The following is a 12,464-nucleotide window of genomic DNA, read 5'->3' as shown; positions in this document are numbered from 1 at the left end:
GTTTTTTTATTATTCTTTAATTTTTACAGAAAAAACTCATTTTCTCCATTTTTTCTTTTTAAGATTTTGCACCATATAAAGGAAAGGTAATTTTTCATCGCGGTATTACAAAACCGGATAAGAAAAAATTTGCATATTTTTTATCATATAATTTTCATTTTTATAACGAAACCTAATACCTAACCGAGAAAATATTTTTTTTTATATCTTTTCGAGATATCTTGGTCCTTTTACTATTTTTTATTGCAATTAACCTTTTTTCATTCAAATGAACTCATTTCCCATTTTCAAATCGAAGAGACAACTGATTATATTAGCTTTGATATCTACATTTTAATGACATGCAGATGGCCGCTATTGTGCTTGTTATCACGTATGATCTCTCTATGTCGGTTACGTTAGATAAAAATAAATGCAATTTAAATAAGAAATAAAATTTAGGACAAAAATGAAGAAAATTAGTTTTAAGGCATCAGTTCTTGTCTGTAACATATGATCTAAATAACTATATTAGTTTCAAAACACGCAATTCTCATTTTTTTTTAAATGAAATAAAATGGCAAAAGAATTTCAAACAAATGAAAATTGTCGGTTTCATTTTTTAACTTATCAGTTATCTCTTAATATCAACTATTAGCTATTATGATTTATTACTTATGGATTCATTAGCCTTATGATATACAATAGAACGTAAATTTCCTGAATTAATGGGGACCGGAAGCTGATTTTGATAAGTGAAATGTCATTTTGTAATCTTTTTTCATCAATAAACTCAAAAAATTTGGGTTAAGCAAGATACCAAGTTTGAGTGAAATTGGTCGAATATTTTTTGTGTAATCGAAATTTAAAAAAATCTGATTTTTAAAATTTGATTTCTCGCAAACTGTTTGACCAAATTCAGTCAAACGTTATATTTTGCCAAGAAAAATTACATACTTTAAAAGATGTAATAAAATTGTATGCCTTACATTTCAAAAAGTTTTCGACTACCATTAAATAAAATAATTTAAAGAAAATATTTACTATAAGCTATTTTTGCATAGAATTATCATTAAACAAAATAATTTTTGATTGTGATTTCATTATTTTTTTAATTGTGTTTTTTTTTAAAGAATTTTTGAATTTTTCAATTCACTTAAGAAGTTCTCGAGATTTGGCGAAATACGGAAAAAAGTAAAATTAACATTAAGAGGTTCAAGCTTTGGACCATTCTCCTGACTTAACTTTTGCTGGGATCTTATTTCCTAGATTGCGGCTGTACCCCATATTTTGGGAGTCAAAATTCCGAATAAGTCGAGAAAAAGGTATGTTTATTCTGAGAAAGTACGTGTTTTGTGTCTGATTTTATAACTTAATATTCTCCACTAATTAATTAGCATATTTGAGATCAACTCCTCAAACCATCAAAATTAAGTCCTCGAATGTAAAAACCGATCATTAGATCTTAAGTTATTCAGGGTGGTTCATTTATCATTATTTTTTGTGCACCGTTTAAAGATATTTGAGATTGTTAATCAATAAATAATTAAAAATTAGCAAATTAACGCTAATGATTGCCATTTGCTACTTATATTCGCAATTTTTTTTTAATTTTGTTTCGTAAACGTTACGTATTGAATTTGCAGAAAGTTTCACATTTCGAATCGGTAAAGGTAACTGTTTTCATTTGTGTTTAGTTATTCCGTTTTTTTTAAATGTGGAATAATAAGATTCAAGACACAAATTGTAAATGTGCTTTGCAATGAATATAAGCAAATGTTTCAATCCACCGAATTTAGATTGGCTTTTGCTTGAATCAAAGATAGGGATAACAACTCTTCAGATATTTAAATTTAGAAATTTTATCTTTTTTTTTTAATTTGTTGCTAAAGATAAGAGTAAGCTTCACTCGCTAAAACGTAGTGGTGTAACATTAAGATATTGTATTGCACGTTTACTGTGACATTTAAATAACTCACTTGAGTTATTTAAATTTTCAATTTTGAAGAATTTTTTTAAGTACTTTTATTCTTCAATTTGTTGAGACATTAACATTTTATTAGAACTAGTTAAGCGAAACTACAATTAAGCAAAATTACGCAATTATTACGATTTTAAATGAAGTTCTTCGTATTTATCGACTAATGATAGTTCGGCTTTTAGAATTTTTTAAAAAAAAAACACTTTCGCGGTTGTTTTTAACTGACAGTTAGAAAGGTTCTGCCTTACTTTAATTTCACACTACCGGACCTATACTTCAGAAACTTCAATGCAAAGAACAGAAAAATAACTCTATTCCACAGCTTTTTGTAAACAAAAAAAGAAAGAAAAAGAACTCTAATTTGGACTAGTTAAGAGAGTCTTCAAGTGAAACTGTAATAATTCACGCAATGTCTTTTCATTGACTGTTGATGGAAAAGATAGATATCAGACATGCTTGGACAACCATGCGAGTTCCGATACTTTAAGGTTGTTCTTTCTACTTCGAGTTTATCATTAGTGATAACGGGTTCAAAAGCTTGAACATTTAGAGCAGCAAAAATAATTCGATGAAAAGATACAATACACGGTATTTACACGCAAATATGAAGAGAAATTCATTATAAATTTCGAAATTGTTTATTGCCGTAAAACAAGAAGATAGCAATAAATAAGTTTGAAAATTTGAAGTAAGAAAAACATCGTGTATCTATTGTTTGATTGCATCTATTACTTACTAATGTGATTATAAACTTTATTCGCTTCAAAAACAATTTAAATAGGAGATAACAGTCAAAATGTTTCAAGCACTCAAAAACAGACACCCATTTTCAAGACTTTACAGACGTGAATAAAAAGAAACAAAAGTGATTTGAAATATAAAACGTAAAATTACCAATGAAAAATGGAAAAATAAATGTGAGAAACAATGTGCATAAATGGATGATTTCTTCAATTCTTTTTTTCTTGAAGAAATCGTCAATCGCTGCACATTGTTGGAATCTTGGGTATAAATTTAATTTTAAAAATGCCAAAACTATTTATGATCTATATGGATGCTGATTCCCTTGTTGACGAAATTAGTTCTTAACCACCTCTAGAGCGTGGAAATGCATTTTACCCAGATTTGTCCCACTCGACCACTGCGGTTTTCCTATTTTTGCTTCTCCCCTTTATTTTTCCATTTTTCATTGCTAACTCTTCATTTTATACTTCAAATTACTTCTGTTTCATCAAAGAAGTCTTGAAAATGAACTCCTGTTTCTGAGAGCTTGAAACATGCCAACTGTTATTTCCTATTTACATGAAGCAAATGAAGTTTTTAATAATTTCTTACCACTTCAGTTTTTTCAGAATATTTATTTAATATATTAATTTCTCTATATTTTATAAAACGCTTTTACATATCTATGAGGTCACAAAACCGATCAAATTTATTTTCTTGCATTGGCAACTAGAAGCAAAACCTGAGCTGAAAGCTAGCCGGATAAGAGAAGTTGAAACCGAACAGTTCTTATAAGTTGACAAGCAAGCTATTTCACTTATACTTAATAATTTATGCTGGTTATAAAAAACTAAATTTTAGTTTTAATAACGCTAAATAGTTCACGCAACTTGTATAATTTACGCAGGAGATTGAGCCGTTTCAGAGAGATTTTCAAACAGAATCAATCTAGACTGCTGACTAAAAGATACTATTGATGTTTAAATATGTTCTGATTCATATTAACACAAAAGAACAGAAATGCGATGGGGTCTGGGCATGAAAGTTTTAAAAAAAAGCAGTTATTTTTTGGCCAACACTATTTAAATATAAGGTTACTTAAAAAAAAAATTTCAGAATTAAAAATATAATTAAAATGCACTAGAAAATGTTAATTACGTTTAATTGAAACATCTAATTCCTATATTAAATTTTAAGGAACTCGCTTACCTCTAAAAAATATTCTGTTTTCATCTAGTTGATCAAATCAAAAATTTTAGAAATAAGTTTCTACAGTAAGAATAAGTGTTCCATTATTTGTATTTCCTTCAAATAAATAAATTTATCATGATAATAGTGGTTTAATTATATACAATTTCAATAAAAATTAATTAATGTGATTTTAAGCAAAAGGAGTTTAAAATAAAAGCTAGTTTATCTTAAAATTTTCCTAATAAGTTTTGATAATTTTACTCGTTCAAGGCTCGAATTCAGTTACATATTGTTTCGAAAATAACAATCACAAATACCATCCTGTATTTGGTTATTTTTTTTTTTTTCGTTTTTAATGTGAAATAAAAATGATGATTTAATAAAGTATTTATTGATGTAAAAACTTCATTTGACAAGAATTTAAGCAACAGAATAATATCTTTTCCAATAAATAAATTTTAACGAATTTTCAAAGCTATGAAAAATAATGCACATAAAGAAATGTTTGTCTATTTAATTAATACGGCTTAATACGGCTGCCAATAAAATTAATGATAATAGATAAACAAGCTGTAAATAACTAGCACCATTAACTATAGTAGTTCTATTAGTATTAAGAGATAAAGGTAATTTATATTAAAAGAAATTATTTTTTTGTGCAAATCTTTATATTATTAATTAACTATGCGTACACAAGCTACTTTTGAAAAAGCTCTTAAATTAGAAAGTTAGTAAAAAGAAATAAAAATATTTTGAAAATATTTTGAAAGATTTTGCATTCAAAAATATTTTTAAAGACCTTTCTTATTGAACTCACGATTGTTTGAATTATTCAAAGAAACTGAAATAGGAAATAAAAATTTATTCAAATCATTATTTTTGTAAAACAAAATACCTTAACAGTATATTTTTGTAAGACAAATGAACAAAAATTATTTAAATATAGATAGTTTTAATCACGCTATTTTGTGCGTTATATAAAAATTAAGCATATTTTCTTAAAAATTGCTTGAAAAAATAAAAAAATTAACTAGTAAAGAGCCTAATCAATTATTATGGAACTATTTAAAAAAGTAATATATCATCTTACGCTTACGGGCAAATGTATACCAACAAAGTGTTTGACGTAGCCCACTCGAGGTTGTCGTTATTTAGTTTTAAAAAATACTTTTGATTAAAAAGATTTTAAATAAAAAAACTTTTACAGTTAAAGTTGATTAAGTATTATATGAATATCTGGTAGGAACTTGTTCATTTAAAATTTGGCTCAAAGAAATTGTGTTTAAACTAACTTAAAGTGAGGTTCGTTTTTAGTTATATACCTCTTCATGAATTATCCATCAATATTCTTATTAATCTTCACAAGTCCTAATATGGCACATAGTTACTATATTACTATAATTATTANTTTTACAGTTAAAGTTGATTAAGTATTATATGAATATCTGGTAGGAATTTGTTCATTTAAAATTTGGCTCAAAGAAATTGTGTTTAAACTAACTTAAAGTGAGGTTCGTTTTTAGTCATATACCTCTTCATGAATTATCTATCAATATTCTTATTAATCTTCACAAATCCTAATATGGCACATAATTACTATATTATTATAATTATTATTTATTATTATTATTTGTTATTATTTATTATTGTATAAAATTATTATTCATACATTTTGTACTATTCTTCGTAAAGCGTATACTATACATATGGTTCAAACAACTTATAGTTCAGTGCAAAAATAAATTTTTTTAAAAATACACACAACGCAATTTGAAATTTAAGTTTAAGAATAAATATTAACTTATTGTTTCACATAAAATAGCTTAAGCTAATGGAATTTTATTTTAATATATTTCACTTATATTTTGATATATTCAACTTATATTTTAATATATTTAACTTATATTTTAATGTATTTAACATATATTTAGATTTATTTAATTTATATTTTAACATAAATACATTAAAATGTAATTTAAATAACTTATATTTTAATGCATTTATAATAACTAATATCTCTGAAAAATAAGTTCAAGTTGAACCATATTATAGTGTAATTTAGTTTCAAAAAATGTATAAAGATATATTTAATATAATTTAGATAAAACATATTAATTAAAAAAAACAATTACTAATTAAGCGTTATAATGGAGGCATAACTGACGTAAATCTTATATGATATTTTTAATAATAATTTTATGCAGTCTTACCGTAAAATAAATATTTTGTAGGAAATCTGACACGAAATTAAAACTTATGGTGTTGACTTTTCACAGAGTTTCAGATCATTTCCCACAAAGCATTGTTGTTTTTCATGAAATAAGAAATGAAATGAAACTAACGATACAAAGGCGATTAAGGAAAAGTGATAGTGTGAATAAATAGTTAAAAGAATTTGCTAATTGGTTAACACATTAGTGCTTGAAGTTAATTAGGAAATAAAAATAATGAAAGAGAAATAAAAATGATGAAAAAAAGAAGAATAGAAAGAAACAAAAAGAATAAAAAGAAATAAAAATAATAAAAAGAAATGAGAAGAATAAAAAGAAATGAAAATAAATAAAAAGAATAAAAATAAATAAAAAGAATAAAAATAAATAAAAAGAATACAACGACAAATTTTGAAGAGTAAAAATACTACACACTTACAAATGAATTTCCTGAATTGAATCTACATTGTATTTTACTGAAGGAACTAAAACTTTTTACTTTAAAGTTTGTCTGCATTGATACAGAACTAATTAGTGACCACATTAAAAAAGTCATAATAAAGTCATTAAATAGAAAAAAAATAAGAGGTTTGGTTTAAAATTTCCAAACATTTTACATAACTAAATATAGACATTTTAGCTAGGTCTTTCGCCAAGGAAAATAAAAAAGCCTCAGTTTAAATGCTTTACACTAGAAGCAAAGCTATGAATTTTAACTGTATATGTCATCTAGATGTAAAAAAATATCTGGGCTTTGGAACAGATAAATAAAAATACGATTTATACAAGAAATCTTTTAAAATGAAGATTTTAAAAGTTAAAAAAAATGTAAATAACAATATTTTCTCACTTCTTCTTCAAAATATTTTTCACACGATGAAACTTTTAATGCAGAAATGAAAATCCTCAAAAGAAGAAGAAGAATAATAATATTTTTCACACAAGCTCATACTCATAATTAAAGAAATTTTCACGTATTGTTTTGAATCAATAATTATCCCAGTACTTAAAAAATCCTGCCTTAGGAATTTTGAAAGCGGTCACTTTTATACTGAAAAAATTATTTACAATAAAAAATTATTTACTATTTATTTATGAATTAATCACAACTTGGTATTTTTCGAACCAGTACGAAATCATCTTTAAAAAATTGCAAATCGACTATTCAGTAAAAGTATAATGTCGCAGTCAATAAATGTATTTCAGTAATATTTTTGAAAATGAAAGCTTTTAAACATGATTGAAGATCAAAAAGATAAAAAAAAAGAAAGAGAAAAAGCTAATATTTCACTCATCTGCAGAAAATTACAGTTAAAAAAAGTGTTTTCCAATCATTCTGAATGCATATCAATGAATATCGATGTCAATAAATATTCTTTTATACTTTAACATCCTTAAAATAAAAACTTTTAATATAATTGATGTTAAAAAAAAAGAGGAAGATAAAAAATTATTTTACTCATCGGGGCAAAATTAAGCATACTCTGAAAGGACGTATACTCTAATTATTCTCTTTGTGTAGCCATTAAAATTGTTGTTAATAATTATACTTTAATAAAACTGCAATAATATTTCTGAAAACAAAAACTTTTACCAAAATTGAAGATTCAAAAAATGACGAAGAAGAAGAAAAGAATATTTTTCTCACGTGCAAAAAATTGAAAAAAAATTTGCATTCCAATACTTAAAAAAAATGTGCATTGTAACAATTATGTATGTTTATCAATTAGGTTCTATTAGTAATTATATTTTAATGAAAGTATAATTATATTTTAGAAAACGAAAACTTTCAAACATGATTGAAGATCTAAAAAAATAAAGAGGAATATTTCTACGGAAAATCACAATTAAGAAATATGCATTTCAATTATACTGTACCTATTAATATCTTAGTCATTAATTTTATTTTAATAAAACTGCAATAATATGTTTGAAAACGAAATTTGGATCCAAAAAATAAGAAATGGAGGAGGAGGAAAAAAATATTTTACTCATCAGCACAAAATCACGAATTATGAAATTATGTTCCAACTATTTTGTATGATTTAATAGCGAGATCAATAATTATAATTTAATAAATTAAGTTCTAAATAATTGAAAATCTGAAAAAATAAGGAAAAATAGTTTACGCACACGTATAAACACACAATTAAAAAAATGTATTTCAATTATACTGTACCTATTAATGTCTCAGTTAATAACTATTTTTTAATAAAACAGTAAAAATATTTTTGAAAACTAATTTTTCAACATAATTGAAGATCTTGAAAATAAAATAAGACGAGGAAAAGAATTCTTTCTCATCTCTAAAAAACAATAATTTTTGAAAACAATATATTCCAATTATTCTGTATCAATATAACTACAACTATATTTTTGAAAACAAAAATTTCAAACATAATTGAAAATTTCAAAAAAATTTGAAGAAGAACATTTTACCCATCAGCACTAAACCACATTTTTAAAAAGTGCATATCAATTACTATGTATCAATTAACATTGCTGTCAATGATTAATTTTTAATAAAACTGCAATAATATTTTCGAAAACAAAACTTTTTAAAATAAATAAAGATCTAGAAAACAAATGAAGAGGAGAAGGAAAAGAATATTTTACATTAAATAAGGGGAAGAGGGGGACAAAAAGAATATTCTATTCATCTGCGCAAAATCATAATTTAAAAAAAAATAGATTCGAATTATTCTGCAACAATATCGCTGTCAGCAATTATACTTTAATAAAGCTAAAATCATATTTTGGAAAACAAAACGTTTTAAAGTAATTGAAAATTTGAAAAAAAGACGAGAAAAACCGAACAATATTTTACGCATCCTTTCAAAATCACAATAAAAAAATGCCCTTAATTTATTATGTATCAATTAATATCTCAGTCCATAATTATTTTTTAATATAATTGCAATAATAAAAATTAAAATTTTTAGCCCAATTGAAGATCTAAAAAATAAAATTAGAGGAGGAGGAAAAGAATATTTCACTCATCTCCTAAAATCATAACTAAAAAATATATTCTAATTATTCCGTATTAATATCAGTGTCAATGATTATATTTTAATAACACTTCAAATATATTATTGAAAAGGAAATTTTTTTTAACCTAATTGAAGATCTAAGAATAGAAAATTAAAAGAATATTTTATGCATCCTCACGAAATCTTAATTAAAAAAATTTATTTCAATTATTTTGTATCGATTAATATCTTAAATAATAATAATATTTAATGAAACTGCAATAATAATTTTGAAAACGAAATTCTTAGCATAATTGAAGATCCAGAAAATAAAATAAGAAAAAGAGGAGGGGAAAGAAGAATATTTTATTATCTGTGCAAAATCATTACTTGAAAAAATTATATTCCAATTATTCGGCATCAATATCGCGGTAAACAATTATACTTCAATAACACTGTAATTATATTATTGAAACTAAAAAGTTCTAAAGCAACTAAAGACCTAAGAATAAAAAAAGAGAAAGAATATTTTATGCATTCGTACGAAATCACGATTAAAATAATTCTTTTCAATTATTCTGTATCTATTAATATCTTAGTCAATAATTATGTTTTAATGAAACTGCAATAATCAAGGCAAATCATAGCAAAAAGCAAAGTAATTAAAAACGAAATTCCTAAGATAATTGAAGATCTAGAAAATAAAATAAAAAGAGGAGGAAGAAAATAAGAATATTTATTCATCTGCGCAAAATCATAATTTATAAAAAATATATTCCAACTATTCTGCAACAATATCGCTGTCAACAATTATAATTTTATAAAACTACTATTATTAATTATAAAACTATTATTGAAAACAAAAAGTTTTAGCGTAATTGAAGATCTAAAGAATAAAAAAAGAAAAGAATATTTTACGCATCCGCACGAAATCACGATTAAAATAATTCATTTCAATTATTTTGTATCTATTAATATCTTAGTCAATAATTATATTTTAATGAAACTGCAATAATCAAGGCAAAAAGCAAGGTAATTGAAAACGAAATTTCTAACATAATTGAAGATTTGGAAAATAAAGTAAAAAGACGAAAAAAATAAGAATATTTTATTCATCTGCGCAAAATCATAATTTAAAAAAAAATATATTCCAACTATTCTGCAACAATATCGCTGTCAAAAATTACAATTTTATAAAACTACTATTATATTATTACAAACGAAAAGTTTTATCGTAATTGAAGATCAAAAGAATAAAAAAAAAGGAACGAACACTATAATTATATTATTGAAACTAAAAAGTTTTAAAGTAACTAGAGATCTGAGAATAAAAAAAGGAACGGAATATTTTATGCATCTGCACGAAATCACGATTTAAATAATTCATTTCAATTATTCTGTATCTATTAATATCTTAGTCAATAATTATATTTTAATGAAACTGTTATAATCAGGGCAAATTAATGCAAAAAGCAAGGTAATTGAAAACGAAATTTCTAACATAATTGAAGATCTGGAAAATAAAGTAAAAAGAGGAAAAAAATAAGAATATTTTATTCATCTGCGCAAAATCATAATTTAAAAAAAATATATTCCAACTATTCTGCAACAATATCGCTGTCAACAATTATAATTTTATAAAACTACTATTATATTATTAATAACGAAAAGTCTTATCGTAATTGAAGATCAAAAGAATAAAAAAAAAAGGAAAGAACACTATAATTATATTATTGAAACTAAAAAGTTTTAAAGTAACTAGAGATCTAAGAATAAAAAAAGGAACGGAATATTTTATGCATCCGCACGAAATCACGATTTAAATAATTCATTTCAATTATTCTGTATCTATTAATATCTTAGTCAATAATTATATTTCAATGAAACTGTTATAATCAGGGCAAATTAATGCAAAAAGCAAGGTGATTGAAAACGAAATTCCTAACATATTTAAAGATCTAGAAAATAAAATAAGAAGGGGAGAAAGAAAAAAAGAATATTTCATTCATCTGCGCAAAATCATAATTTAAAGAAAATATATTCCAACTATTCTGCAACAATATCGCTGTCAACAATTATAATTTTATAAAACTACTATTATATTATTGAAAACAAAAAGTTTTATCGTAATTGAAGATCTAAAGAATAAAAAAAGAAAAGAATATTTTACGCATCCGCACTAAACACGATTAAAATAATTCATTTCAATTATTTTGTATCTATTAATATCTTAGTCAATAATTATATTTTAATGAAACTGCAGTAATCAAGGCAAAAAGCAAGGTAATTGAAAACGAAATTTCTAACATAATTGAAGATCTGGAAAATAAAGTAAAAAGAGGAAGAAAATAAGAATATTTTATTCATCTGCGCAAAATCATAATTTAAAAAAAATATATTTCAACTATTCTGCAACAATATCGCTGTCAACAATTATAATTTTATAAAACTACTATTATATTATTGAAAACAAAAAGTTTTATCGTAATTGAAGATCTAAAGAATAAAAAAAGGAAAAGAATATTTTACTCACTCGCGCAAAATCACTGTTATAAAAAGTGTATTCCAACTGTTAAAATTTGTTTGACAGGAGTGCGTTCTCATCCGTTCATCTCTAGACCAGTTATGTCAGGAGAAATGAAAAAATTCGAACGAAGCTTTTGACAACACATGCGGTGTTTGGGTTGCCATTTTCCTCTTGTTGTTCCACTGACAGGTTTATTTTTTTTCTTCTAAAATGATGAGTTCATTTTTTATTCCTCCACATGCTTCTTAAATTTATGACAGCGTTGACTACGCGTGCTGAAGATATCTATGATATAAAAACTGTACTTCTGTGTGTTAATTTTTTAATGCCGTGATATTTTGGAACGCATGAAATGGAGAGGGTTTTTTTTGAGGAAATACAAATTAAACTGCCTTCAGTACGTTTGATGAGGATGATGACCCTCAGATCATCCTTGTTGTCGTTTGCTATTTTGAAATTAAACTCTAATTTTTTTTTAATGCCATCATTTATTGATAATTTTATTGTCCGTGCACAGAGTGTAAATGACTAGATTTATTTATTTAGCATTTTTTTTTAGATATGTTTCGGTGTATTTTTATTTATAGTTTTCAACGTATAAATAGTATTCACATAAAACTAAATGTGTGTCAAATAAAATTAAAAATCATAACTGGACTTGAATTTGAGTTTTTTATTACCTTGAGGTTTGCAAGAAAGAATCCAATATTGTACACAAATCGGGCTCCAATCTCTGATCCCTATCGTGATTCTCTAAAATTGCAACAACTTCTAAACGTTTGATAACACTTTCACGCATTTTATATTTTTAGCTTCGATAACGACCATTTGTCTTTAAAATTAACTCAAAATCAGCATCAGCATTGACTATATATATATATATA

General features: G+C 24.6%; 1 protein-coding gene across 1 annotated transcript in view; it reads right to left on the bottom strand.

The window, feature by feature from the left end:
- Positions 1-11,713, bottom strand: part of LOC107445848 (uncharacterized) — a 52,811-nt gene extending 41,098 nt beyond the window's left edge. The window contains exon 1 of the mRNA XM_016060337.3: positions 11,587-11,713. The gene's annotated coding sequence lies outside the window, so the exon portion shown is untranslated. The remainder of the gene's footprint in view (positions 1-11,586) is intronic.
- Positions 11,714-12,464: the final 751 nt, after the last annotated feature.

This window comes from Parasteatoda tepidariorum, chromosome 8 (assembly GCF_043381705.1).
Source record: "Parasteatoda tepidariorum isolate YZ-2023 chromosome 8, CAS_Ptep_4.0, whole genome shotgun sequence".
In the NCBI taxonomy this organism is placed as follows: Eukaryota; Metazoa; Arthropoda; class Arachnida; order Araneae; family Theridiidae; genus Parasteatoda; species Parasteatoda tepidariorum.
This window is presented reverse-complemented; position numbering and strand designations above follow the sequence as displayed.